The 25,697-nt window shown below is 40.5% G+C and overlaps 1 long non-coding RNA gene and 6 other non-coding genes across 7 annotated transcripts; 2 read left to right on the top strand and 5 right to left on the bottom strand.

Moving 5' to 3' along the window:
- Positions 1-3,403: 3,403 nt before the first annotated feature.
- On the bottom strand, positions 3,404-3,477 carry trnat-agu (transfer RNA threonine (anticodon AGU)). The gene has a single exon. It is a non-coding gene; the product is annotated as a tRNA-Thr (tRNA).
- Positions 3,478-5,136: 1,659 nt separating this feature from the next.
- trnas-cga (transfer RNA serine (anticodon CGA)) lies at positions 5,137-5,218 on the bottom strand. Its single transcript has one exon. It is a non-coding gene; the product is annotated as a tRNA-Ser (tRNA).
- A 2,556-nt stretch (positions 5,219-7,774) lies between these two features.
- trnat-agu (transfer RNA threonine (anticodon AGU)) lies at positions 7,775-7,848 on the bottom strand. Its single transcript has one exon. It is a non-coding gene; the product is annotated as a tRNA-Thr (tRNA).
- Positions 7,849-9,650: 1,802 nt separating this feature from the next.
- Positions 9,651-9,722, bottom strand: trnaa-ugc (transfer RNA alanine (anticodon UGC)). The gene has a single exon. It is a non-coding gene; the product is annotated as a tRNA-Ala (tRNA).
- A 101-nt stretch (positions 9,723-9,823) lies between these two features.
- trnaq-cug (transfer RNA glutamine (anticodon CUG)) lies at positions 9,824-9,895 on the top strand. The gene has a single exon. It is a non-coding gene; the product is annotated as a tRNA-Gln (tRNA).
- Positions 9,896-11,500: 1,605 nt separating this feature from the next.
- Positions 11,501-11,572, top strand: trnaq-cug (transfer RNA glutamine (anticodon CUG)). The gene has a single exon. It is a non-coding gene; the product is annotated as a tRNA-Gln (tRNA).
- Positions 11,573-18,707: 7,135 nt separating this feature from the next.
- Positions 18,708-22,855, bottom strand: LOC116682602 (uncharacterized). Its single transcript, XR_004330453.1, has 4 exons — positions 22,549-22,855; positions 22,132-22,261; positions 21,726-21,905; positions 18,708-18,814 (listed from the first exon to the last, which is right to left on the bottom strand). It is a non-coding gene; the product is annotated as an uncharacterized LOC116682602 (long non-coding RNA).
- Between the last annotated feature and the right edge of the window lie 2,842 nt (positions 22,856-25,697).

Here is a 25,697-nt window from a genome sequence, read left to right as displayed (position 1 = left end):
CTCCGAAATCAGGGTAGCAGCTGTCGCCATGGTCCCGCTCCATGTTCTGCAATGCCATGTTCAACTGCTACACTGCAGTGCCCTGCTACGTCCTGCTACGTCCTGCTGGGCCTTGTAATGCCGCACAGCGTCCTGCTATGCCATGAACTACTACAAAGAACTGCTACAAACTACTAATTTTTTCTATTTTTTTATTACCACTCTTCATTCTAACCCCAACCGGCCCGTCAGACACCGCCTACCAAGAGCCTGGGTCTGACCGAGGTTTCTGCCTAAAAGGAAGTTTTTCCTCGCCACTGTCGCACTGTTGCTTGCTCTGGAGGAGACTACTAGAGCTGTTGGGTCCTTGTAAATTCTGGAGTGTGGTCTATCTGTAAAGTGTCTTGAGATAACTCTTGTTATGAATTGATACTATAAATAAAATTGAATTGAATTGAATAGCTGTAAATCTGCTTCCTAAAAACAACAACAGGTCCGGCACTCCTTTCCCTCTTTTCTCTTTTCCTTTCTTCATCACTCTTCTTTTGCACTCGTTCCCACTTGGACCTCCACAGGAAATAAAACATGGCTCGTTCCAGGTCTAAAATCACTTAAAAAAAATTTGACCAGAGGTCAATGGATCAAAGCCATCCTGTCTTAATTGCTATAAATTGTTTCTACATTTTTCTTATCTTTATTAATCCTTTTGGGATGAATCCCGCAAGGATATTGAAATATCACTAAATAAAAGAAGAAACCTGGGTAAAACAAGTAATGTTAATGTGTATATGGCTTCAAAACCTGTAAATGCAACTGTGGTGGCTGGAAATCAAACCTGGGTAATATTATTGCAATGCTATGGTAAAAATCATAGTCAAAAAGTAACACACCTGTTGTCTTTCTGCTGGACAACACAACGTTCACTGCGAATCTTGTAACAGACAGAAAATAAATGCAAAGAGATACATTGGTGGAGACTGGTGGCTTCCAGTACCTATGAGATAACACAATATTGTTCATGAAGGCATATCTGCGGTTTGGTATATGAGTCATTGAGTCATTGATGAGTCATTGGTTCGCTACCATCATTAAAGAATGCCTTTTGTTGTCTAAATCTCAGGAATCACCTTAGAATCACAACTTCCATTTATGTGCTTGTGCCAGTGTTCAAACACCTGTCACTGTATTTCCAGCATCAGTTTTTTATTTTAAAATACCTGCCCCGTGTGAGGGTTGAACTCACGACCTTCAGATTATGAGACTGACGCGCTGCCTACTGCGCCAAAGCTGGGGAACAATAGTCTGTAAGGGGGGGGGAGAAGAGGAAAAAGGGGAAGAGGGAGGGAAGAAGGAAAAAGAGGAAAAAGGAGGAAAAAAGAAGAAATGAGAGAAAAGATGAGAAAGATGCTAAATTACACACATAGTGTGAGAGTTTTATATTGTCTATTAAGTCAGATTTTAATTTAATTGCTGAAATTTGAATGTTTCTGGGAAATAAGGGAAGTTTAACGTAGATTCAAAGGTCACAGGCTCGATTCCCACCTAGCACCAGATCTTAGGTTCGATCCCCACCTAGTGCCAGAAGATCCAATTACACTGTCCACAACTTTATTGTTCTACAATTTAAACAAATAATTTATAACGTTTAGATTGACTTTTGAACAATATATCTGTTTTTAGTACTGCATACATTTCGTAATCGTGCTATATTTGGTCAAAATTAAAAGTTAACCTTTATAATAAGTACTGTTTAGTAATAAATAATTTTCTTTTTCTTTAAACAATGTATGACAGGTAAAACCAAGCATTTTTACTTCTCTTTTCTCTAAAAGCAAGTAGATCAAAGTCATTTGCAGGGAAGAAGGGTGTATAAAGGTAAGTCCTATGCTCAGCAGTGTGTACACTATAATTTGGAATAATATTGAAATGAAGCCAATTAATATAATACATGCCAACTTTATTACATTATTGATCTCAACAAAACAATATGTCTTTAGGTAATGAATAATATTGTTTAGCACAAGAAATGACTGACTATACAAAGGTTTTTACACCAGGGAGGAAAATAAGAGAATTAACAAACTAGTTCTGAACAAAGAGTAAAACACACATAACATATAAATCACAATACATCATAGTATTGTATGCATAGTACAATCTAACTATTAATATTTTCTACCGAAATGAGTCGTCTTCTCTTGCGATTGAGGCAAAGCTGCCATTGAGCACAAAATGCGTTTTGACTGGTAGGAAATGGAGATGGGCGTTGCCAAGAGGAGGCGCTTTTTTGATTGGCAAGAAATGGATATGAAGTCTCTCGTGATTGGCAGAAAATGGAAGGGAGCTTTGGGTTTGATTGGAAAGAAAAGGAGATGAGAAAGTGGACAAATACGTTCCGGGTTCGATCCACTCTGCTCTGGAATTTCTACCCAGGTCTATGATTCACCATTTGATGGAAGGTGGCAACCAAGGTTCCAACCACTCACGGGTTCAAAAGTTAAACATTTGGTAGACCTTGCAACTATCTTTTATGTGAGCTTCCTGATTACTCACACATTGATTATTCACTTGTAACACTTGTGATTTTCTGGTGTTTTAAAAACAGGGCATTGTGAGTACAGATATAAACATCAGTAAGGACCAACCAACTTGCCTCGTATCATTTTAGTTTGGACACCCAGTGAGGCTTACCGCGATGGTTTGGACTGGGTCGACTAGGGTTTTCGGCTGCTCTTGTAATTATCAACCCAAACATATGGGCGTTCATGGAGACATGGAAGAAAGTCTCTAGGGTGGCAATTTGCTTGACAATGGCAATACATTGCGCGGGATGTTAATGGCATCTTATTGACCTTGTACCCCAACGTGCAATACAGGCTAAATCCCATGGTGGGAGTCAAGATCCACCAATGTTTCTGTCCACAATGTCCACCTGAATCCAGAAATGTCCCTGCCAGATGGGAAATAGACTGACAATTGGGTCAACATTGTGCAATTATCTTCAAAATGTCCAACTGAGTCCACAGATATACCTGCCAGATGGGAAATTAACTGATAGCTGTCTTCATGGTCTGAACGTGTCAAATATTTCCAGCCAATGCCCACATTGAGTCCAGATGTGTCCGTTTTGGTTCCTGATCCATGCTATGACCCCAAGAGTGCACAATTTACAATTGAAAGCTGTGGGGAAAGGGGGGTTCCAAAGCTAACAGACCATTCAACAAGCAATTCTGATGCACTATACTGGCCCATTCAGGAAGAGCACTGTATACTCTGACTGCAGCAACACAAGTTCATATTTCAGTGATACCTCATTTTTATGGTGATTACGAGACTGAATGCAAAGTGACCTGTTTAATGGGTAGCATGGGGATTGGGTGGACATGATGATGGGATGCAAATTGAGGTAATCTCTGTAACAACAAGGTGCTGCTGGGATTTGAACCCAGGATCTCCTGTTTACTAGACAGGCACTTTAACCAACTAAGCCACAGCACCTCCATTAGTAGGTATAATGTTAAGTCTTAATTTCTCTTTTACCTAGAATAAGCTAAACATACAGTTTACTGACTGGCAGTATTGGGAGTAACGTGTTACAAAAGTAACGCAAATAAAGTAATGTATTCCTTTTTGCTTTAACACAGTAATATAACGTATTACAAATTACATTTCATTAATATTATACTTGTTTAAACAACAAGAAACACAAACATTAAACTAGAGCCAGTGAAGCTCGGTCCACCAGGTGGACCAGTCACCATTTGAACCAGACTGGGGTGGACGCTTCAGGGCCCAGCACGAATCATGGAGCAACAGCTACGGCCGCAACAGTGCCTTCTGACGTCCCCTGTTCCTTCCAACATGGAGCTCTTCCAGATTGTTGAGAAGCTCTAGCAGCTGGATGTGCTGCAATACAAAAAGGAGCTGGTGACCAGGTCCAGATGCCTCCTGGGGGCCTCCCTAGGGAGGATGTCCAGGCACGTCCAGCTGGGAGTCAGTCTCGGGGAAGACCCAGGACTAGGTGGAGGGATTGCATCTCCAACCTGGCATGGGAACGCCTCGGGATCCCCCAGTCTCTCGGAAAAGGGAAGTTTGGGGTCCCCTGCTGGAACTGCTTGACAAAGATGGATGAATGGCTGGAACCCTGTTCACTAGCTCATTGTATTCTTGCATGACAGGCAAACCTTTAGGAGGCCCTGTAGCTTAGTATTTAAAGCACCTGTCTTGTAACCACAAGCTCCTGGTTTCAAATCCCAGCAGTGTCTCATTATCAGTTAATGTTTATATTATCTGCACTACAAAGAGTGTATATATTGGTTGTTTGTTTTTGCTATAGTGCTTAACAAGCATTATTTAATTTTGCCCAGTTGTGGCCTGTTGAGGGGCAATAAATATCAAAATGGAAATGGATTGGACCCATTTTTTAATGCTTTAAACCTTGTTTTGTTGGGGCTGAATGTGGCCCTGGTGTACACCAGGACCATGTGACATCACTGGGTGGGGCTTCAGGTGCATGTGATGCTGACTGAAGTCAGAGGTGAAATAAACATGAACTTTACCGGCCAAGGCACTTTGGGCGCTGACTGCCTAATTTTAACATCTTCGATGCTGCTGTAATAAAAATTAATACATTTATTATTTGATATTAGTTGACTATATTGGGATATGCAACTGAAGGAAGATTCACCGGGTCATCATGGATGAGGGAGAGGGAGCAAACTCGTAAGGATCTGCACCACGCTGAATCCATGATTCAGAACGCCGCACAGCGTCCTGCTATGCCATGAACTACTACAAAGAACTGCTACAAACTACTAATTTTTTCTATTTTTGTTATTGCCACTCTTCATTAACCCCAACCGGCCCGTCAGACACCGCCTACCAAGAGCCTGGGTCTGACCGAGGTTTCTGCCTAAAAGGAAGTTTTTCCTCGCCACTGTCGCACCGTTGCTTGCTCTGGAGGAAACTACTAGAACTGTTGGGTCCTTGTAAATTCTGGAGTGTGGTCTATCTGTATAGTGTCTTGAGATAACTCTTGTTATGAATTGATACTATAAATAAAATTGAATTGAACCAACAATAAACTGTAATTTCTTGAAGTATCATCCTCCATGACTCCTTCCTGACTAAATTCTTACTTGTTCTGTAGTTGGCAATCACTGTGAGCAGGGTTTGAACCTGCGCAGGGAGACCCCATTGGATTTCGAGTACAACGCCTTAACCACTCGGCCATCACAGCTGTATGATAGGTTCTGTTTTGACAGTGGAGAACGCCTGAGGCCTGACAGACTCCATTACAGTTGGTAACATCAATCAGACAAAGATAGAGCCTATCTCACAAGTACCTTGGGCAGTTCTGAATGACTTATGGGGATTACCAAGCACTTCAGTTCCAAAGGATCATTCGAATCTTGAGGGTATTTTAGGTGTAATGTGGATAGTTATTCCACCCCCTTTAGATGATCTGATTCATTTCCAAACCAGTCCAGATTAACGATTAACAAGTTATTGAATCACATGTTAATGAGAAACATACATGTGTACAGATAAGGCTAGCAGCAACATCGCCACGTCAGAAAAGTTTCTGGTGTGCGAAGACCAAGAAAATGCCACGCAACAGAAATGCCATTCTCACACCACACAGGCAGTGTGCAGGAGGCCTTACCCCTGACTTCCACCAACTGCGGATCAACTCCGCTTTGTGTCTGATCCGTTATCTGCAGTCTGTCAACACCCACCAGGTCCGGATTTGTCGCAGGCCATGACGGACTGTATGATAACGCGAAATAACAGGATGTAGTTTCTATAAACAGAACCACAAAACCTGATGAATGAACTAGCTCAAACTTGCATTGCTCTGAATTTCATGAGTTTTCGTGTATCATCTTAAGCCTGTATTAATGTAGTGTTTTTGTGTGAATGTAACAAACCCGTTTCATCAGGTAATTCAGGTAATTATTGCAACAACTTCTTGAGTCTGCCCACCTGCACCTGTTTAAGCCAGTATTCCACTCCACTGGCATAGACTGTTTTCAGCCACATGTAATGTTATGGTACAATATTACATGTGACTTTTTTGCTCTGGAACATCAGGAAACTGGTAACTTTGTTGCACTTCTTAAGAATCACAAATCATTTTGGATTTGGATCCAGGATCTCCTGTTTACAAGGCAGGCACTTTCATGACCACTAAGCTACAGCGCCTTGTACAGAGAAGCATGTCTTGCAAGAATACAACGAGCTAATGAACAGGGTTGCTTCCATCCATCCATCTTTGTCCAGCAGCTCCAGTAGGGGACCCCTACGAACTCCGACAAATGAAAACAGCTGGACGTATCCTTGACAGCTGGACGTGTCAAGGCCTCAGGACTCACTGTTCACAGGCAGGCATACCAATAACAGCCAAAGTCCTATCTATGCAAGGACCTTGAGAGATGAGAGACCCTTTCCCCCAAGCCCTGGAAAAATCCAACCTCCTTGCCATAAGTCCCCTCATCACAAAGGTCACTAACCACTCCCTCCGGTCAGGCCATGTTCCATCAACACTGAAAACAGCTGTTATCATGCCATTTCTCATGGAAAGCCATGGAAAGCTGAAAACACAGTCCTAATTTAGTCCTCCTCAACAGTCAACATGGCGTTTGCCATGTGGCATGTCACTTTTTATTTCTCCCATGTTAACAGTGTTGACCAATATGGTAGGCATTCTAACCTCAGCTGACACGCTCACGCCATGCAGGCAGTGTGCAGGAGCCCTAAGCTTCCAAGGTAAGACTGAAGGAATTCATGATATAAAAACTTTATAATCTTCACACTAAAGTTGCAAAAACACCTCCAACAAAAGGCTTTTATTCGCTTTACATGGACACATGTAATGTTATGGTACAGAACAACATCACATGTCACTTTAGTGCTCTAGAAAATCTTCTTTGTTGCACATGTTAAGTATCACAAACCATGTGGAAACACTTTATTTAGTGATAACCAGGCACAGCTGGGCTTTGGACCCAAGATCTCCTATTTACCAGACAGGTGCTTTAACCACTAAGCTACAGCTCCTCCTGCAGCAAAGTCTGTCTTGCAAGAATACAATGAGCTAGTGTAACGGGTTCCCTCCATCCATCCATCTTTGTCCAGCAGCTCCAGCAGGGGACCCCAAACTGCCCTTTGCCTAGCCACATAAACCAGCTCCGACTGGGGGATCCCGAGGCGTTCCCAGGCCAGGTTGGAGATGTACTCTCTCCACCTAGTCCTGGGTCTTCCCCGAGGCCTCCTCCCAGCTGGACGTACCTGGACCAGCTCTCTACGGAGAACCCCAGGAGGCATCCTTACCAGATGACCCAACCACCACAGTTGTTTACACCGAGTACCTCCATAATGGCCATGGATCCGTATTCATCCCCAGAGGTGCTGTGGCTTAGTTGGTTAAAGTGCCTGTCTAGTCAGCAGAAGTTACTGGGTTCAAATCCCAGCAGCACCTTGTTGTTGCAGAGATTACCTGTACTTGTTTTTAAGTTGCCTGCTAATCAGATGTTGTTGTGGGCGGGGCATTAAGTCTGACTCAGTGGTGAGTGAAATGGAGCAGCTGATTGACACAGAACTGTAGTGGAGCCAAAGTAGTGCATTTATTACTTAATTTCATTAGTTATCAGGCAAATAGAACACCTTGTGGGTATATTATTGGTGTTTTTTGTGTAAATGTAACATGCCATTTTCATTTGCTACCAGGGTACTTTGACAGGGATTGGGTTGACATGATGATGACATGCCAAAAGAGGTAATCTCTTCAAGAACAAGGTGCTGCTGGGATTTGAACCCAGGATCTCCTGTTTACTAGACAGGCACTTTAACCAACTAAGCCACAGCACCTCCACAAGTAGCTACCCTATTAAGTCTTAATTTGTCTTTTACCTTGTATAAGCTAAACATACAGTATACTGACTGGCAGTATTGGGAGTAACGGCTTAGCTCGCCTAGGCTTGGCGGATCAATCCTATCCAGTCAGTCTGCAGAAGAGGTCTAAGTACCTGGCAGGTCTCTCCCTTCAGCAGTTTGAGAACGCCAGCCCACTCCTTCTCCTTGGTGCTGATCATCCACATCTCACCCCCATAGAGCCAGTGAAGCTCGGTCCACCAGGTGGACCAGTCACCATTCGAACCAGACTGGGGGGGGACGTTTCAGGGCCCAGCACGAATCGTGGAGCAACAGCTACGGCCGCAACAGTACCTTCTGACGTCCACTGTTCCTTCCAACATGGAGCTCTTCCTGATTGTTGAGAATCTCTAGCAGCTGGATGTGCTGCCACACAAAAATGAGAAAGTGGTAACCAGGTCAAGACAAGACCAGGAGGCAGTAAGTCTGCTTAAAGAGAAGACTACGCGTGTGGAGGTGGACAGAATACTCCGCTATGCTGTAACAGTTTCCCTAACTCACCCGGCAAGGGAAAAGTACAACGCATATAAATTAAGGTAATGGGTGGATCTCTGATATCTATCGGCTATAATCTAGTCCGGCCTACTTTATTTAAACAACCCCAGAATACCCTCAACCCCACAAACACCCTAATTGTCTCAAATTTAGCTCAATAAACATGCTAATAAAATAAAAAGAAGACCATGGAATATAAGTGTAACTGCTTAACTGTGTAACTAATTAAACAGGATGTACCATCTTCATCCTCATCCCTTTCTGGCAGCCATATTTGATAAGAATGACCGAGCAACCAAAGGAGTGTATGTGAAGTAGGTAAGGGAATGTACTGTTGAAAGTCGGTGTGCAAATGTGTGCTGATGATTGTGTAACCCTTGCAAGCGACTTATCTTATCACCCCCCCCCCCCCCCCCCCCCAAGCTACACCACCACAACAAACAGCAAAAAACAAAACAAAAACAATATCCCCAATATTGAATCTACACCTCCAGTGGAGACTGCGACCTGAACGCAGCACCTTGGACCGCTCAGCCATCCTGACTGAATATTCCAACGTGTAGTAGGATCTCTCACAAAAATAATAATATGGTAAGTCAACTATGTCATGATAAAGTAGGTTCTCAGTCATCCAGGTCATAGTTATCAAAGAAAGGTTTCCCTATTGTCAGCCCAAATATATGGGTGTTTATGGGGACACGGAAGAAAGTCACCAGTGTTGAAATGTGCTTGACAATGGCAATACATCTTACCGAGTCTGTATATATGTAACATATAATGGTAATGTTGTATATGGCTTCAAAACCTGGTGGTGGCTGGAAATCAAACCACAGCAAAATGCTTGCACTGCTATTGTATAAATCAAAGTTAAAAAGTAACATCACTCAAAGAAAGCTACTGCAATGGCTGGGAATCCAACACCGGTCATTTGTTCGGAAGGTAGCTATGCTCACCACTATACCACCATCACTGGACAATACAATGTTGACTGCTTAGTTGCAACACATCTGGTCATTTAAACAGATTTTTGCGTTAATTACCATAAACACAAGGTCTCTACAACCCACAACACTGTGCTATACAAATTTGCTCAAATCCTTCTCACTTGTTGAGTAAAGCAGGACTTTGGCAGGCACTTGTTAAGTTAATCATCCACTTTATTGTGTTTTAATTCCTGCTGCATTATTTCATTTTCTCTTTCAGAATAAGAACTGATCTTTTATAGTCGGGACAATAACACTTGTTGGAGATGCCGGGGATTGAACCCGGGGCCTCATACATGCAAAGCATGCGCTCTACCACTGAGCTACATCCCCTGAATGCTCTCCGATTTGTTGTGATTTTTTTGTGCCTTCAATATCACACATGAGGATATTATGAAAGAAACTAGCAAGCAAACACTAGCAGCACTTTGAAAGGTTCCATGGTGTAATGGTTAGCACGCTGGACTCTGAATCCAGCGATCTGAGTTCAAATCTCAGTGGAACCTGTTTTTAAGCCATAGCACAGGTGAAAAAGATCAACCTTTCAACTTTCCACATCTAGTTTAAAGTGAGCTTACAGGTTCAAAATGGAGCTGAACACGGAGCAGGATTCCTCCCTAACGGGCGCTCTGCTCTGCTCCGTGCCCCCGCTGTCCGGTAATAGTTAAAGCAGATAAAAACCTAAAGAACACTCAAAAGCTTCAAGATAAAACTTACTTAAGAAGCTTCTTCACGTTCAAGAGAAGGCCTGTTTCCAGCCAGACTATGAATTGATTCATGAAATCCCTGTTATTAATATCCCATATGGTCTAGAGGTTGGGATTTCTGGTTTTCACCCAGGTGGTCTGGGTTCAACTCCCGGTATGGGAATCAGTATCTAGCCGATGAAGGTCTGCAGCAAGATCTGTAACATCTGTGTCATTGGTCCTGTATTAAATGAGAGCTGTATGTACCCTAAGCCTGATATGCATTTCACCAAACCTAGCTCATATAATGATAATACATAGACATAATATGTGTCTCTATGATCAAACATTGTAAAACTCACTAGACATGGTGGTGGTAAAAAGGTGAAAACCTGAATCCTGACTGCCAGACTGGACTTCTTGCAGTGTTTTATCAACAAGTGATGTATGTATTTATGTGCCCTGTTCCTGGCATATCTATGGATGTATTCATAAAATCACTGTTATTATTCAATGTGTCAGTCCCATAGAGTCTAGCAGGAGACCTGCCTAAATAACCTTTACACACAGTCTTAAGGAGTCCTCTGGAGACTACAATCAGTACATCTGAGAAAGCTTTCAGTTAGTTTGATTTTACATTCATTTGGCCTAAGTGGTGTCCAAAAGGTCTTGGTTGCTGCTCTTAAAGACTTCTAACAGTAAGGAAAACCCTGGTTTTCCTCCAGGTGGCCCTGGTTCAACTCTCGGTATGGGAATTGGTATTTAGCTGGTGAAAATCTGCAGAAAAATATGTACGATCTCTGACATTGGTCCTCTATTAAATCAGAGCTCTAGTTTCGTACGTAAAAAGGCAAAAAAGTGGAAGATTAACTCAAGAAGTGTTTAATAAAGATGAGCAAGTACAGCTGTATCTGTATCTATAAACCATGTGAATTATCTGTTTCTGTATCTGGCGGGGCCAAACCCAGAAGTGGACAGGATTTAACCTGGAAGTGGGTTAGGTTGTCTTAAAATGGGCGGGGCTTTAACCGGTATGTTATTTTAAGCATGCAATGGATATGGGTTGATCAAAAATTGTTATATTTATTGCTGAATGCCAGGGACCCGAATGGCGAGGCTGCGGCCTCCAGGGTAGTAAAAAGATGACATCGAACAAGGATGGCATAATAAATAAAACAGGGGGGGCTCCAAGACCCGAAGAATGAGGTCACGATGGCATTTGACATGAAATGAAAGCGGTAGGCTAGTACAAAAGGTAATATAAACTAAACATGTCCCTGTGACACAAAGGACAATACAAAAGGTTAAGTTGGCCAGTAATATTTGCTTTTTAATCTGCGTTGTGATTGTTGTGTGCCTTTAATATCACACATGTGGATATTATGAAAGCAAACATTGCCTAGCAAACATTGCACCACCTTTAAAGGTTCCATGGTGTAATGGTTAGCACTCTGGACTCTGAATCCAGTGATCTGAGTTCAAATCTCAGTGGAACCTGTTTTTAAGCCACAGCACCGGTGAAAAAGATCAACCTTTCAACTTTCCACATCTAGTTTAAATTAAGCTTCCAGGTTTAATGTCCTTGGTCATTTAGACTGTGAACAGTACGGTGGTGGGGACATGTTGAGGAGTCACCTGGTTGTTATTGTAATTGGAAGGAGCTCCAAATTTGACAGTATTGACTGGAAGTGATGGGCTTTGAGTTACATGGGGGATGCACACTTTGCATTCAGTCTCGTAATCACCATAAAATTTGGAGATTCCTGAAATTTTAACTTGTGTTGCTGCAGTCAGAGTATACAGTGCTCATCCTGAATGGGCCAGTATAGTGCATCAGAATTGCTTGTTGAATGGTCTATTAGCTTTGGTCACACACACATACAGACATAAATTAGAAAATACTAACCATAATTAAATCTTAAAGTTAACACAATTTATACAAGAAATAAAATAAAAGACACTACTCCAAATAGATAAATCAATTTACGAAATAAGATAACAAAAGCCCTATAACAAACTAATTTTAAATTACATATTTAATTGCTTTGAAATAAATATGTCTTAAGTGATTTTTTAAACCATACTGAGAGTTGTGTTTGATAGTCGTTGGGAGAGAGTTCCATTCACACATCGCTCTGTACCCAACAGAACGCTAAATTGACTTAGTTTTCACTTTAGGTAAAATAAAACTCCCTCCTACTGCACGCCTCGTTGGATGATGATGTGTAGCAGTACTAAAGGATAGTTTTCTGTTTGAAATAAAAGGTTTTTTGTTTGTTATAACGTTATGTAAAAAAAAACATTATCAAATACACAATCTCTTTTTAACTTTAAACCATGAGAGTTGTTCATGCATGTTAGCAACATTTGATCTAAACCCACGCGAGAGAGCCACACGTGCAGCTTTATTCTGAATCACTTGTAATTTTTTCATATTAATTGCTGAAGTGTTGGACCACACCACTGAGCAGTAACCCACATGTGAAAAAAACAAAACTTGAAGGACTTTTTTACCTATCTGTGGTGTGAAGATGTTTGCACACCTTTTAATAACTGACAAGGTGTTGCCCATTTTAGTTACCAGCTTCTTAATGTGATTGTCCCAACACAATCTATTGTCAATTATCACACCCAAAAGTTTAGCCTCCTCTCTTTGCTCTACAGAAGTTTGCTCTATACCGAGTTCAAGTTTTGGTTTGGAACATTAAAAAAATGAGTTCCAACCACTAAAATGGTAGTTTTAGATCCATTGAGATCAGTTTGTTACTTCTGATCCAGTCCACCACTGACTGTAGCTCTCTCTGTAGTTTATTATTTAGATTACCAATATTAGTTCACTGTAACTCTCTCTGTAGTTTAGTAAACAGATGGTAAATCGTTTAAAGATTGTGAAGAGGAGTGGCCCAAGACAACTTCCTTGAGGAACTCCATGTTCCACAAGCCTGAAAATCTTCCATTAAAGTAAACTAATTGTCTCCTATCAGTCAAATAACTTTCCATCCATAATAATGCGGAGTGTGAAAAACCATAATATTCCAATTTTTTAACAGTAAGTTGTGGTCAGTTATATCAAATGCAGCAGTAAAATCAAGCATCACAACACCTATTATTTTTCTCTCGTCCATATCCTTAAACCAGTTATCAACCATCTGAGTCAGGGCAGTGGCAGTTGAGTGTTTTCGTCTGTATGCATGCTAAAAAACTAACTAAATTATTTAAAAATAAAACTGAATCTGTTCATAAACAATTCTTTCCATTATTTTACCAAGAATTGGTAATAACCTTATTGGTCTAATGTTTGATCCTGAGAAAGGTATTTTCTTACTCTTTGGTATTGGCATAACTTTACATATCTTCCATGCTTGCACATATATTTTCCATAAAACACATATTAATTATATGAGCAATAGCAGGAGCAATGATTGAAACTATTGGCTTAATCCACCTATTTTCGATATAGTCCACACCAGGTGGTTTGTTTTACAATTCATCAGAAGTAATTCAACTTTCAAAACACTGACACTCTTAAATTTAAAACTACATACAATCTTTTTTATCAATGTTTTTGACAAAGCCGTGTTCTGTAGCGGTGTAGTATTTCTAAGATTATTTATTTTATTGATAAAATAATCATTGAGACAATTTGCTATATCACTTAATTTTTCTAACTAAAGGTCTATCTCTGTAGGGATCCATCCCATAATGTTGTCACACACTTAGAATAATAATCTGAGTCTTTCAACACTTTTAGTGGATGGAAACGTTCTCTTATCAAGGAGTTTAAACAAAGAAACGGCAGGAAGGAAAAATCCACCAAATCAAGTCACAAATAATCAGCACGAGAACTCATTTAATTTCTTTTATATTTGTTATTTCATTGTTCCACATTGCAAAACATTTAAAACAATTCAATCATTGGTATTATTCTACAAGTCAGATAAATAAATCAACCGTTTGCTTTCTATTTTCTGATTTTGTATGACATCATCAGTGTCTTTACTTTCAGTCTGAACAGACTTCACCAGATTTAAAACCACATTCAGTCACAGAAAATATGAAATGTCAGACAAAGATTATTAAATGAAATTCCACAAAGTAGGAAAACATGATGTTAAACTACAAAACAACAATAACTTGAGAGCGTACAATTAAAAACGGCCAACTTCTAGTATGTCCGTAATGATGAAAGGACCAATTTAAACAAACATTGAATTTGCGCTTATTAAACTCCCAATGCTCAAAAGTTAGAGTTTTTTTTAGTTTAGAAATATATAAGGGTAACAAAAATGTATTCCAAAAATGAAAATTATACTGACTTCCTGTCAGCCAAAAAAAAGCTGTATGTTTCTAGAAATGAGAAGAAAGTTTTTACAAAATAAAAAAAGTTTCAAACACGTCTATGTTTTCCAACCAAAACATCTTTAAACGTCTTGATGTTTCTCCTTTGGGCCTTCTCCTTCCTACGGTGGGTACATTGTGGTTAGGGTTGGGTACCGAAACACGGTGCTAGTACGGCACCGGTGCCTTAACACCCGGTCTCTATCGGACCGAATAGTAACGGGGATTTTGGGGCCTCATTTCGATTCTACTGAAATACCAGCGCTGCCTTTTCCATCTAGTGGTTGTTTTTGTTGTTTAGCAGCAATTGCTCGAAAAAATACGTTATTGTTATTACATTTTTTTTTCATTTATTTTGGACCATATAGCAATAAACAAACTGTTCTTAAATGTTTCTGTTTTTTGTGCTCCTTTTTTATATATATATATACACATTAAACAATATATTTTTAAAAGGATGGTTTAGGCACCAATACTGATTGTCTTTTTGTGCTCCTTCACTTTTAAAATATATAAATTTATAAAATGTATTTTTAAAAGGATGGGTTCCGGCACCGATTCTGGTGCCTAAATGGTAAAGGGTTCTGAGGACAGGCAGAAAACAGTCCAGCTGATCCACAATAACATACATGTTGATCAGAAGATAAAGTTACTGCTGGTCAGCCTTCAATGTGGAGAGAAGATCAGAATATAACAACACAGCTATCAGGGCATGAGGAGGACGAAACAGCTTGGCTCTGAAACATGTTCACAACGAGGCAGCGTGAATGCGCTGGTGAGTTTTAAGGCTACTACTCTGAGAAAAGGTTTTTCCACATTGTTCACACCAGTACGGCTTCTCTCCAGTGTGAATGCGCTGGTGAGTTTTAAGGCTATCACTATGAGAAAAGGTTTCCCCACATTGTTCACAGCTGTACGGCTTCTCTCCAGTGTGAATGCGCTGGTGAGTTTTAAGGCTACCACTCTGAGAAAAGGTTTCCCCACATTGTTCACAGCTGTACGGCTTCTCTCCAGTGTGAATGCGCTGGTGAGTTTTAAGGTTGCCACTACGAGAAAAGGTTTCCCCACATTGTTCACAGCTGAACGGCTTCTCTCCAGTGTGAATGCGCTGGTGAGCTTTAAGGTGACAACTCTGAGAAAAACTTTCCCGGCATTGTTCACAGCTGTACGGTTTATCTCCAGTGTGAATGTGTTGATGTCTTTTCAGGACACTCTGTTGTGTGAAAGCTGCCCCACATTGATCACAGCTGTACAGTTTCTCTCCAGTGTGAACTCTCTGATGAATCTTTAAATATCCAGATGTTGTGAAGGATTTGTCACACTGCTGACAGCGGTGACGTCTGACTCCTCTTCGTCTCCGTTTCTATCAACAGAGAAAAATCAAGAGAGTGAGTTAGTGAGGTGCCATGCTGTAGAGGTCTATCTTAAACTAGAAACAACATTTAGAGCATGTCTATGGAACATTGTTTGACTGACGCATTACTTTTCTTAATTATCTGCCAACATCACTAGTCACTCCCCAGAGTCCTTATGTTTTTTATGTCTTTTTTTTTTTAATTGATACTATAAATAAAATTGAATTGGAATTGAATCACTATTATGGAGTTGATTATGGGAAATGTAACATTCAGTGTTGGTTAGTTTGTGATAAATAAACTACTTTTTATAAATGTATGTGTGGCCTCCATTTTGTTGCCAGCCTTTAGCTGTAACATTATCCCACAGATTTTTACCTTTCACTGGTATCTGTAGGGGTTACCGTGTTATCTTCATGTTGCTGGAACAGTTCTACTCCAGTAAAGTAAATTAGAACCATTGTTCCTGATAGGCATTAGCAATGAGGGGCACCACTTGACCTTTGACCTTTTGTTTTAGGTTGTCGTTTTGCTAAATCAAACGTGTATAGCCAGCAGTATTATGTAAGTAAGTAATATGGTAGTGTAATGTGGTATTGTCCACACAAGCTACATTTCCTCAAGCATTTCTGATGCTCATCAGAGCTTTCTGTGTGCTCTGGAATAAAACTAGCTTTGATGTACAGTTGTGTTCACAATAATAGCATCACTAAACTCAAATTATTTTTTGGTAAAAGTGATATTTCTACATGGCAAGTCATTTACTAGTAAGTGTTGTAGAGTCCTAGAAAACCAATAGTCATGACATGCATGCTGCTCATTCTGTGGAATTGAATCTGTAATTGAAAGGAGCATGTTCAAAATAATAGCAGTGTTGTGTTCAATTATTGATTGATTCTGTGAAGAAACAGGTGTCAGTTATGGCCCATATTTAATCTATATACTGTATATATACATATTTAAGGAAGGAAGGAAGAACATGTTGTGCATGCTGGTTATAGTGCATTTCACACTAAAACTCAGACAGTTTGTCCTCCGACCCCCCTGCACTGAAATCAAGCCCCAGTCCACTGTGAAGACAGTAAAGCATGGTGGTTATGGGATGTTTCTCATACTGTGGTTTTGGGCCTGTTTATCACATACCAGGGATCATGGATCAGTTCCAATACATCAGAATACTTGAAGAGGTCCTGTTGCCTTATGCTGAAGAGGAAATGCCTTTGAAACGGGTCTTTCAACAAGACAAATACCCAAACACACCAGGAAGGAGCAAAGTCTTGGTTCCAGATGAACCAGATGGATGTTATGGAGCGGCCAGCCCGATCCCTGGACCTCAATCCCAGAGAACCCTTGTAGGGTGACATCATAAATGCGGTTTCTGAGTCCAAACCCAGTAATACAGAGGAATTATGGGATGTGGTTCAATGGTCCAGGGCTGGAATACCTGATCACAGGTGACTCCATGCAACACAGATATGAAGCAGTTCTCAGAAATAATGGTTATGCAACTAAATATCAGTGCTGGGATTCAAATCCTGACACATTTTTTCAGTTAATAAAGTAAACATTTGAGTTTGTAAAGAAAAATGCAAATACTGCTAATATTCCTATTTCTTCACTTCCTGTAAAGGTAGAACACAGACTTGATCAATGTTGGTCTTGTTGGCAGTGTGGAATTAAAAGCTAATCTAAGGATTTTGAGCATTATTCACTTCTTTAAAAACACAGCTGTTATTCTGAACACAACTGTATGTAAAGGTTTTGTATTCAACGGTGTAATGATTGGTGGAAATGGGGGTGGCCTCATACACCCCCCCTCCATTGATCTCCGTTTGTAGATCAACAGAGTGAGCGAGTGAGTTAGTAAGGTGCCATGGTGGAGCGAGCTAAGTAAAACCAGAAGCATCGTTCACAGCATGTCTGTGTCCAAGTTCCACTGCTGCATTACCATGGTTACAGTTCTTTGTGGGAGTGTTTGACACCCAGTTGAACTTGATCTAGTATCTGTAGGGGTCATCAGCCTCTCCGACTCAAGGGATTGGTTGGCACTCTTTGTTTCTTAATTAGATAAAAAATCTAAATTTGGTCACAAATAATACTTTACATGAGAATCATAATCCAGAAAAACAAAATGTGAATAAATTGTGGAATCTGTTACGTTAAATTGGCAGAAATGTAAATTACGATAAACGTGACTGCACATTATATGAAAGGCACCGAGGAGATTATCCGCACTGATTTTTCCCGGCCTTTATTTATCCGTGTTGCCCCCCCCGGCCACTATCAGAGGGCCGCAGTTTAATTAACTACCGGCTTTTCTTTGAGGAATTACTGTATAATATATAAATCCTAAAAGACGTTTGTGAAGCCTTCTGTGTGCATTCATTAATATTGACATTAGATTTCTGGGACTCTTCAGTTTGGAGTACCCTCTTTCCTTCACTCACCTCCTCCTCCCTGACACCTTTCCTCTTGCCCTCCTTCTTCTTCTTCTCCTCCGTCTCCTGGTGTTTCTGCATGTACTCGGTGATAAGGTCCAGGTCCAGGTTGTCTTGTGGCTCCCATGTGTTATCCTCACTGGAAAGGTGAGTGCAGACAGAAGAACATCTCCTCACACTTTGTTTTTTAGGAAATACATTCTCACTCTAGCTGCTAATTTGGATTATTCCTTTTATCTGTTGCCATATTGTAAACTTATTTGCGGGTCTGCACCTTAGTGTCAAAATACCAAACCTTCAACTTTGAGGGTATGGTACAATGCCACAAATTATGCTGTAGAGTGTGTGTGTGTGTGTGTGTGTGTATATATGGACCAAGGACCCCAATTATTAATATTCTAGACTCATACTTACTCTGAGAACCCCTTCCATTTCAGCAGAAACTGTACTCTTCCCTTCACCACTCTGCGGTCCAAAACCTTCTCCACCACATACTCCTCCTCTTCCTCCTTCACTGCTGCAGGCTCCTCCTCCTCCTTCACTGCTACAGGCCCCTGCTCTTCCTCCTTTCCTGCTCCGGTCGCCAGCTTGACGTCTGCTGAGGACTCCTTTGGTAGACCCGGAGTGGGGGATAATGATACAAGGGTTAGGCTGAATCTCATTTCTCTGTCTTACCCTAACCCCTTCCCCTAATTTTTGCGCGTTCACGCTGGACCTAGTGGTGTCCCAATACGTTTTGTGATCGAGGGCTAAGGGGTGCATGGCCCTAGACAGTTAAAGAAAAAAATCTAGGGAGAACGCGGGCATACTTCAAACCGAGGGGGTAGGATAGACATGGTGCAACAGGAAACAATGGCTGCCGCATCGACCAGAGAGACGCATAAAATAAGTATTTTAGTCTTAAATAATTGATTTGAAAATTACGACAGTCTTGTTGGGTGGTCTATGCAGTCCTGTACATATATACTTGCAACCATGTTCTTAACGGAAACCTTTTAAAAATCACTAGTTTGCAATGCTAACGCTAATCACTAATGTTAACGTTGATTAGCACAACAGTCCCACATTTCTCTGCCTTGAATGGACTGTATACATCATATATATATATATATACACAAAAATAAATATTAACGGTCTATGATACATGTGCTTTACATATACCATCCTGTAGGAGGACACAGCAGCTGATCCACTTTAGGGCTGAAAATGCAGAAGTTTCCTAAATCATATGTTCATGTTGTACCCATTCATTATTGCATTGGTACTGTATTATTGTAATAATTTTTTATTAATTCCTGTTCATGCAGTTGTATATTGTTGTTGGTTTTGATACGGGACACTGATGAAACAGGAGGGGGGGTGGGGCACTTATATTAGACATATGAGTGCCTTTTTATGTGTGTGACATGTTAGTTATGGTTCTATTAGTTCTTAGAATGGTTCTGTAACCTCATTTTATGTAATGTTTTTGCCTGTTATGTTTTATTTATCGACAATAAAGACAGATTTTTGTTAAAATGTTTTTGTAAACATCAATGACATTCAAAACTGTGATAACTGAAACAGATATACAACACACCATGTATACATGGTGTTACACAGTTTCTATGCTCCTCGTATCTGGAATAAACTCCCAGAAACCTGCAGATCCGCTGCTACTCTCAGTTCTTTTAAATCAAGGCTGAAGAACTCTCTTTTTGATGCTGCCTTTCTTTAAATGACTGCTCATTTCTTTAAATTTCTTATGCTGCACTGTAACTTTTATTCTTGTGTTTTATGTGTCTATTTTTTTTTTTTTAACTGTCTATTCATGTGTTTTACCGCTTTTTAATGCTTATGATTTTTAACTGTTTTTACTTGTGTTTTATCTGTTTAACTGATTTAGTGTAAAGCACTTTGAATTGCCCTGTTGCTGAAATGTGCTATACAAATAAAGCTGCCTTGCCTTGCCTTGCCTATACATGGTGTATATGTATGTATACATGATACATGTGTATACACATATGTAATGCAAACAGACCTACATAAAATAACTATAAAATATATAAATGCATATGACACTGTTGTCCAAACCCACACAGTCGACAGAAAGAGACGGCATCTTGGAGGTTTGTGATCAATACTGTATGGTGATGTAACCAAGTGGTGTCCCATTTCATAGGGGTATGTTTTCACCCCTACCACTTACCCCTTGGTTTCAAGGGGTGAGGGGTAGGGGTAAGGGCCAAGGGGTAGGGGTAAGATGGAGAAATGGGATTCAGCCTTAATTTCAAACCCTTATTCACAACGCGAGAACATGTTTTACAACCATACGCACAAATCTCTATAAGCTATGTCTAATTCTTTGTACAATTATTGTTCATAAAGAACAATCAGACAACTAGAAAACAACAACTAGAAAAATAAGTGACTTCAATACACGCTGTGAGCATATATGTAAAACAATATTCATGTTTTTATATTCTTCTGACAAGTGGCCGCACCAAAATAAAAAGATTAAGAACCATTGTGGTGTTCCCAGTGTGATGAATGTAAACTACACTACATACATCCTGTATATAGGCACGTTATTGGTCCAGGGATGTAAGACTAATTGAGAAGGTTATGAAACCAATGTAAGCTATAATAAAAAACATCAGGCCTACATATTAAGGAGTAACACAAACTGTCCTTTATTAGAGAAGGACAAGAAAATGAATCATGAATGTATCGGTCTCTGACCAATCTGCCATTATTATCATCTGGGAATATCGCTACATTAATATCGTCACACTTAATCTTCGGAGCGCGTCCTGTAACCTGAAATTGAGACCACGGACGCTGCGCTGCTCATCTCTACTTTTACAGAGAGAGTGGACACTGACGCAACTCGCAGGTCTGCCGGCAGGTAGCGGCCACCGACCAGCAGCCACTGGGCAGCGGCCGCACACCAGGCAGCCTCGACACAGTACCGTCCCACCGGGAAAAGTCCCACTCCCATCAGGATGCCAGTGCAACCATTTCTAACATCTAAACAACTGTAGTAGGGTTTAAATCAAACTATAATAGTGATAAGTATAAAGTATAAATAATAGTGATAAGTAGACTAATGTATGTTAATAAAAATAAAGCAGAACACATGCAGAAGACAACGAAATAACTGTTAAACACGTTTATTTCGGATCAGACGGCAGCTGATTTGACACATGAGACTCCAGGATTAATCTTAGCCCGGCTGTTAGCCTGCTCTGGACCAGGCTAGCCGCAAAGAATAAATCTCTATGGTTACTTGGCTGGGTTTAATTTAATCTGGTTTCGTGCAACTGAGTCAAAGCCAAATTCAACCAGGACAACTTGAATATCCCGGCTTAATCCCTTATCCTGGTTTTGTGCAACAGGCCCCTGCTCTTTATGGATAGACCTGGGAGATAAATAACATCCCAGAGTCCGGTCTAGACCTGCTCTTGACGAAAAGCACAATGAGAAAACTGTTGTTTGGGATTTTGCACTTTATAAATAAAATTGAATTGAATTGAATACCTGTGTGGCCTTTTTGTTGGCGGCCTTGAGCCAGGCAGGAACAACGGGGGGATGGTCTGGGATTGGTGGAGCTGGAAACTTTTCTTTGTGGGAGTGTTTGACTCCCAGTTGACCTTGATCTAGTATCTGTAGGGGTCATCAGCCTCTCCGACTTAGGGGATTGGTTGGCACTCTTTGTTTCTTAATTACATAAAAAATATTTGATCACAAATTAATAAATAACATTATTAGTAACAATTAAAACCGTAGACAAATGTCAGAAGTTGGGACCGGCGGGCGCTGTGTGGCCGGGGGCGGAGTAAGAGGAAGAAAAAAAAAAAAAAAAAAATCGCTCGTGGGAAGCCAAACTCGTGATTGCGATTAAAATTTGATTAATTGTGCAGCCCTACCTCTTTCCTTCACTCACCTCCTCCTCCCTGACACCTTTCCTCTTGCCCTCCTCCTTCTTCTTCTCCTCCGTCTCCTCGTGTTTCTGCAGGTACTCGGTGATAAGGTCCAGGTCCAGGTTGTCTTGTGGCTCCCATGTGTTCTCCTCACTGGAAAGGTGAGTGCAGACAGAAGAACATCTTCTCACACTTTGTTTTTAGACAATCCATTCTCACTCTAATTAGCATTCTTATTATTCATTTTTTCTATTTCTAAGGTTATCTATTTTTCTATTTCCATCTTGTAAGGTTATTTGTGGGTCTGCAACATAGTATCAAAATACCAAACCTTCAACTTTGAGGGCATGATACCATGCTGACACTTATTTGCAATATGTAAATATTTTATATCTCAGGACCAAGATCACCAAGCATTAATATTCTAGACTCATACTTACTCTGAGAACCCCTTCCATTTCAGCAGAAACTCTACTCTTCCCTTCACCACTCTGCGGTCCAAAACCTTCTCCACCACATGCTCCTCCTCTTCCTCCTTCACTACTGCTGCTGCAGGCTGCTCCTCCTCTTCCTCCTTCTTTCCTGCTCCGGTCGCCAGCTTGACGTCTGCCCCAAGGCGGTGGTTTCAAATTAAGTAACCGGGGTTACAAATGTTTTTTCTTGATTGGGGTTCACTTCTTAACTCTCATAGGAGAAACCCTGGAAAGCAGAATCACGGAGTCAGTGAGTGAGAGAACGAACCGCCGTCCTCGTCTCCAAATCTCTGTTTATTACAAATTCTCCCAAATACAAAAGCATAAAACAGTCCTCAACAACAACATTCCCCTCGTTAAAACATGTTTCACTTCAATTTAAGAACCGTAACACCATTTTCTTTACTCCCCATTTTTCAGTTGGCAAAATCTTCCACACTCAAATTCCCAGAAATAGTCTCGTCCTTACCAAAATAAATATCACCCTTACTGAACCGTTTCAATAATAATATATCTCTCTTCTTTCTACCTCCAAAACTCCTCCATTATACTAATGTCATCATGGAAATCAAAAACCCTCTTTGGCTGGAAATAAATATTTAAACAACGTCAGAGTCAAAATATGAACCATCATACACCTGGGGATAATAGTTCAACTTATAATACATTCCTTTACTAATACTCTGTAGAACTTTTAGGAGGAACTCCCCTTTAAGAGTTAAACAACATTTTAACAGTAACAATCCTGTCAGGATACGTTAAAAACCACAAAATAACTCATTACCAGGGAATGGAAGCACCAGCACCCAGAATCACACACACAACCCTATGTTAACTAACATGTTAGTTAGCAGTAATTAGCCTGTGTCTATGTTAATGTTAACTAGCATGTTAGTTAGCAGTAATTAGCCTGAGCCTATGTTAATGTTAACTAGCATGTTAGTTAGCAGTAATAAGTCTGTGTCTATGTTAACAGTAACTAGCATGTTAGTTAGCAGTACTTAGCCTGTGCCTATGTTAATGTTAACTAGCATGTTAGTTAGCAGTAATTAGCCTGTGTCTATGTTAACGGTAACTAGCATGTTAGTTAGCAGTACTTAGCCTGTGCCTATGTTAATGTTAACTAGCATGTTAATTAGCAGTAATTAGCCTGTGCCTATGTTAACGGTAACTAGCATGTTAGTTAGCAGTACTTAGCCTGTGCCTATGTTAATGTTAACTAGCATGTTAGTTAGCAGTAATTAGCCTGTGCCTATGTTAATGTTAACTAGTATGTTGGTTAGCATTAATTAGCCTGTGTCTATGTTATCTCCTAACATTTACCTACCTCTCCGTCTTTACTGATTGGGAATTGAGATTTCTCTTGCACAGCTACCAGAAGACTTACAGCTTTCAGACAGGTTGCTCACGTCACATCTACGTCTTCAAGCTCAGTTGGAGTCTGCGCAGTGCACACCTGTTAGCTAGCCGCGAGCTCTATTGTTTACGAAACCCGTTTCCCGCGGTTACAAACGCGGCTCTTTAGCTCGCCTTTACACATCATAAACTCCATAACTACCCCCCACAGCTTCAGTCCACCACACACACGGCAGAAGGAAACCGGCTGTTGTCATTTTTACCGAGTACCAACCTGGAAAGCAGAATTACGGCATCAGAGAGTGAGAAAACAAACCGCCATCCTCGTCTCCAAAGAGGAGGAAAGTGTGCGTCACCTGGGCCCCGGGGTGTACCGATACCCGCACATTGGTTCCGCTTTCTTTGTTTCCCCGCTACGTTAATATTGCTCACCAAAAAAATTTGAAATTCGTACTAAACGCTACGCTGGTTATTATGTTATCCCTTAAGGGTGTATCACACATTCAAGCTGAAATAAATGTGGCGATATGTTGCTCTATACACGCTAAAAGTAGTGATTATTTACATGGAGCCTGGTGGAGATATGCTGCTCTATACATACTAAAAGTAGTGATTATTTACATGGAGTCTGGTGGAGATATGCTGCTCTATACACGCTAAAAGTAGTGATTATTTACATGGAGTCTGGTGGAGATATGCTGCTCTATACACGCTAAAAGTAGAGATTATTTACATTGATTCTGGTGGAGATGTGCTGCTCTATACACGCTAAAAGTAATGATTATTTACATGGAGTCTGGTGGGTTTGGTGATGGTGATTTCGGGGCTGATTCAACCTGTTAAGTGTACAATGTGCTGCTGGTGGCTTGAAATTGGAACGCACCATAAAAGGACGTTATTACTTGCATTAAACCGTCATAAACACGCTCAAGTCATACATCGTTAGAAAGCTTAAAGTCTCATGATTCCATCGAGCCCACACACAAGCAATAAGGTGACTCACAACGGTTATAATCATGTTCTGAAGTAAAGCAAGACAGACAGATTTAAGTATAAAAGGAATCTGCATCCATACCTGTCTGCTCGTGTCTTTAATCACAGCGGTGAAAGATCGCCGAAAACGTTGTTTTCCTCCTTCGTAAACATGTAAAACTATTAGAATATCCAAGCCTTGTAATCCATAATTATCTGGTCCCCTCACAATCTTGTAGTTTCTGGCCAAGTTTTGACGTTCAAAAATCTAGATCTAGATCATTTCTCGGTTTTGATCGCGTGTAACTTTTTCCCTGTGCGCGCTAGAAATCATGTCGACACATCATTGTAATCTGTAGTGCCAGCACGTTCGAATGAAGCTGGTTGCCAACCAATAGCATGATTCTATCAAGAGATACACTCAAACTAAACCAACCATATCGTACATCTCCCATTGGGCCCACGTGGGAAAGAATGACAGGAGAACCCACCAATTAGAACATAAGGGCATAAAACTGGCATCCCTGTGTAGCCAATAAAGAGACGAGTTGAATGGTACCAGACATGGCCAACAAAAACCTATCCCTGAGTTCACTCCAACTGTCTGAAAGCCAAAAATATGGCCTTCTTATAGCATTTCAACATTTCATCAAATTATGATTACTTATTCCTATAAATCTATGTATCTACTTATTTTAGGCATGTGTGTGAGTGATGTAGATGTGTTTTTGTATTTCAGAAGTTATGTATTTAGCACTTTTTGGGCTTTTTTAGAAATAAGAAATTAG

This window comes from Etheostoma spectabile, unplaced genomic scaffold, assembly GCF_008692095.1.
Source record: "Etheostoma spectabile isolate EspeVRDwgs_2016 unplaced genomic scaffold, UIUC_Espe_1.0 scaffold00018818, whole genome shotgun sequence".
NCBI classification, from domain to species: domain Eukaryota; kingdom Metazoa; phylum Chordata; class Actinopteri; order Perciformes; family Percidae; genus Etheostoma; species Etheostoma spectabile.
The sequence above is the reverse complement of the archived record's forward strand: the minus strand, read 5'-3'. Positions and strand labels throughout refer to the sequence as shown.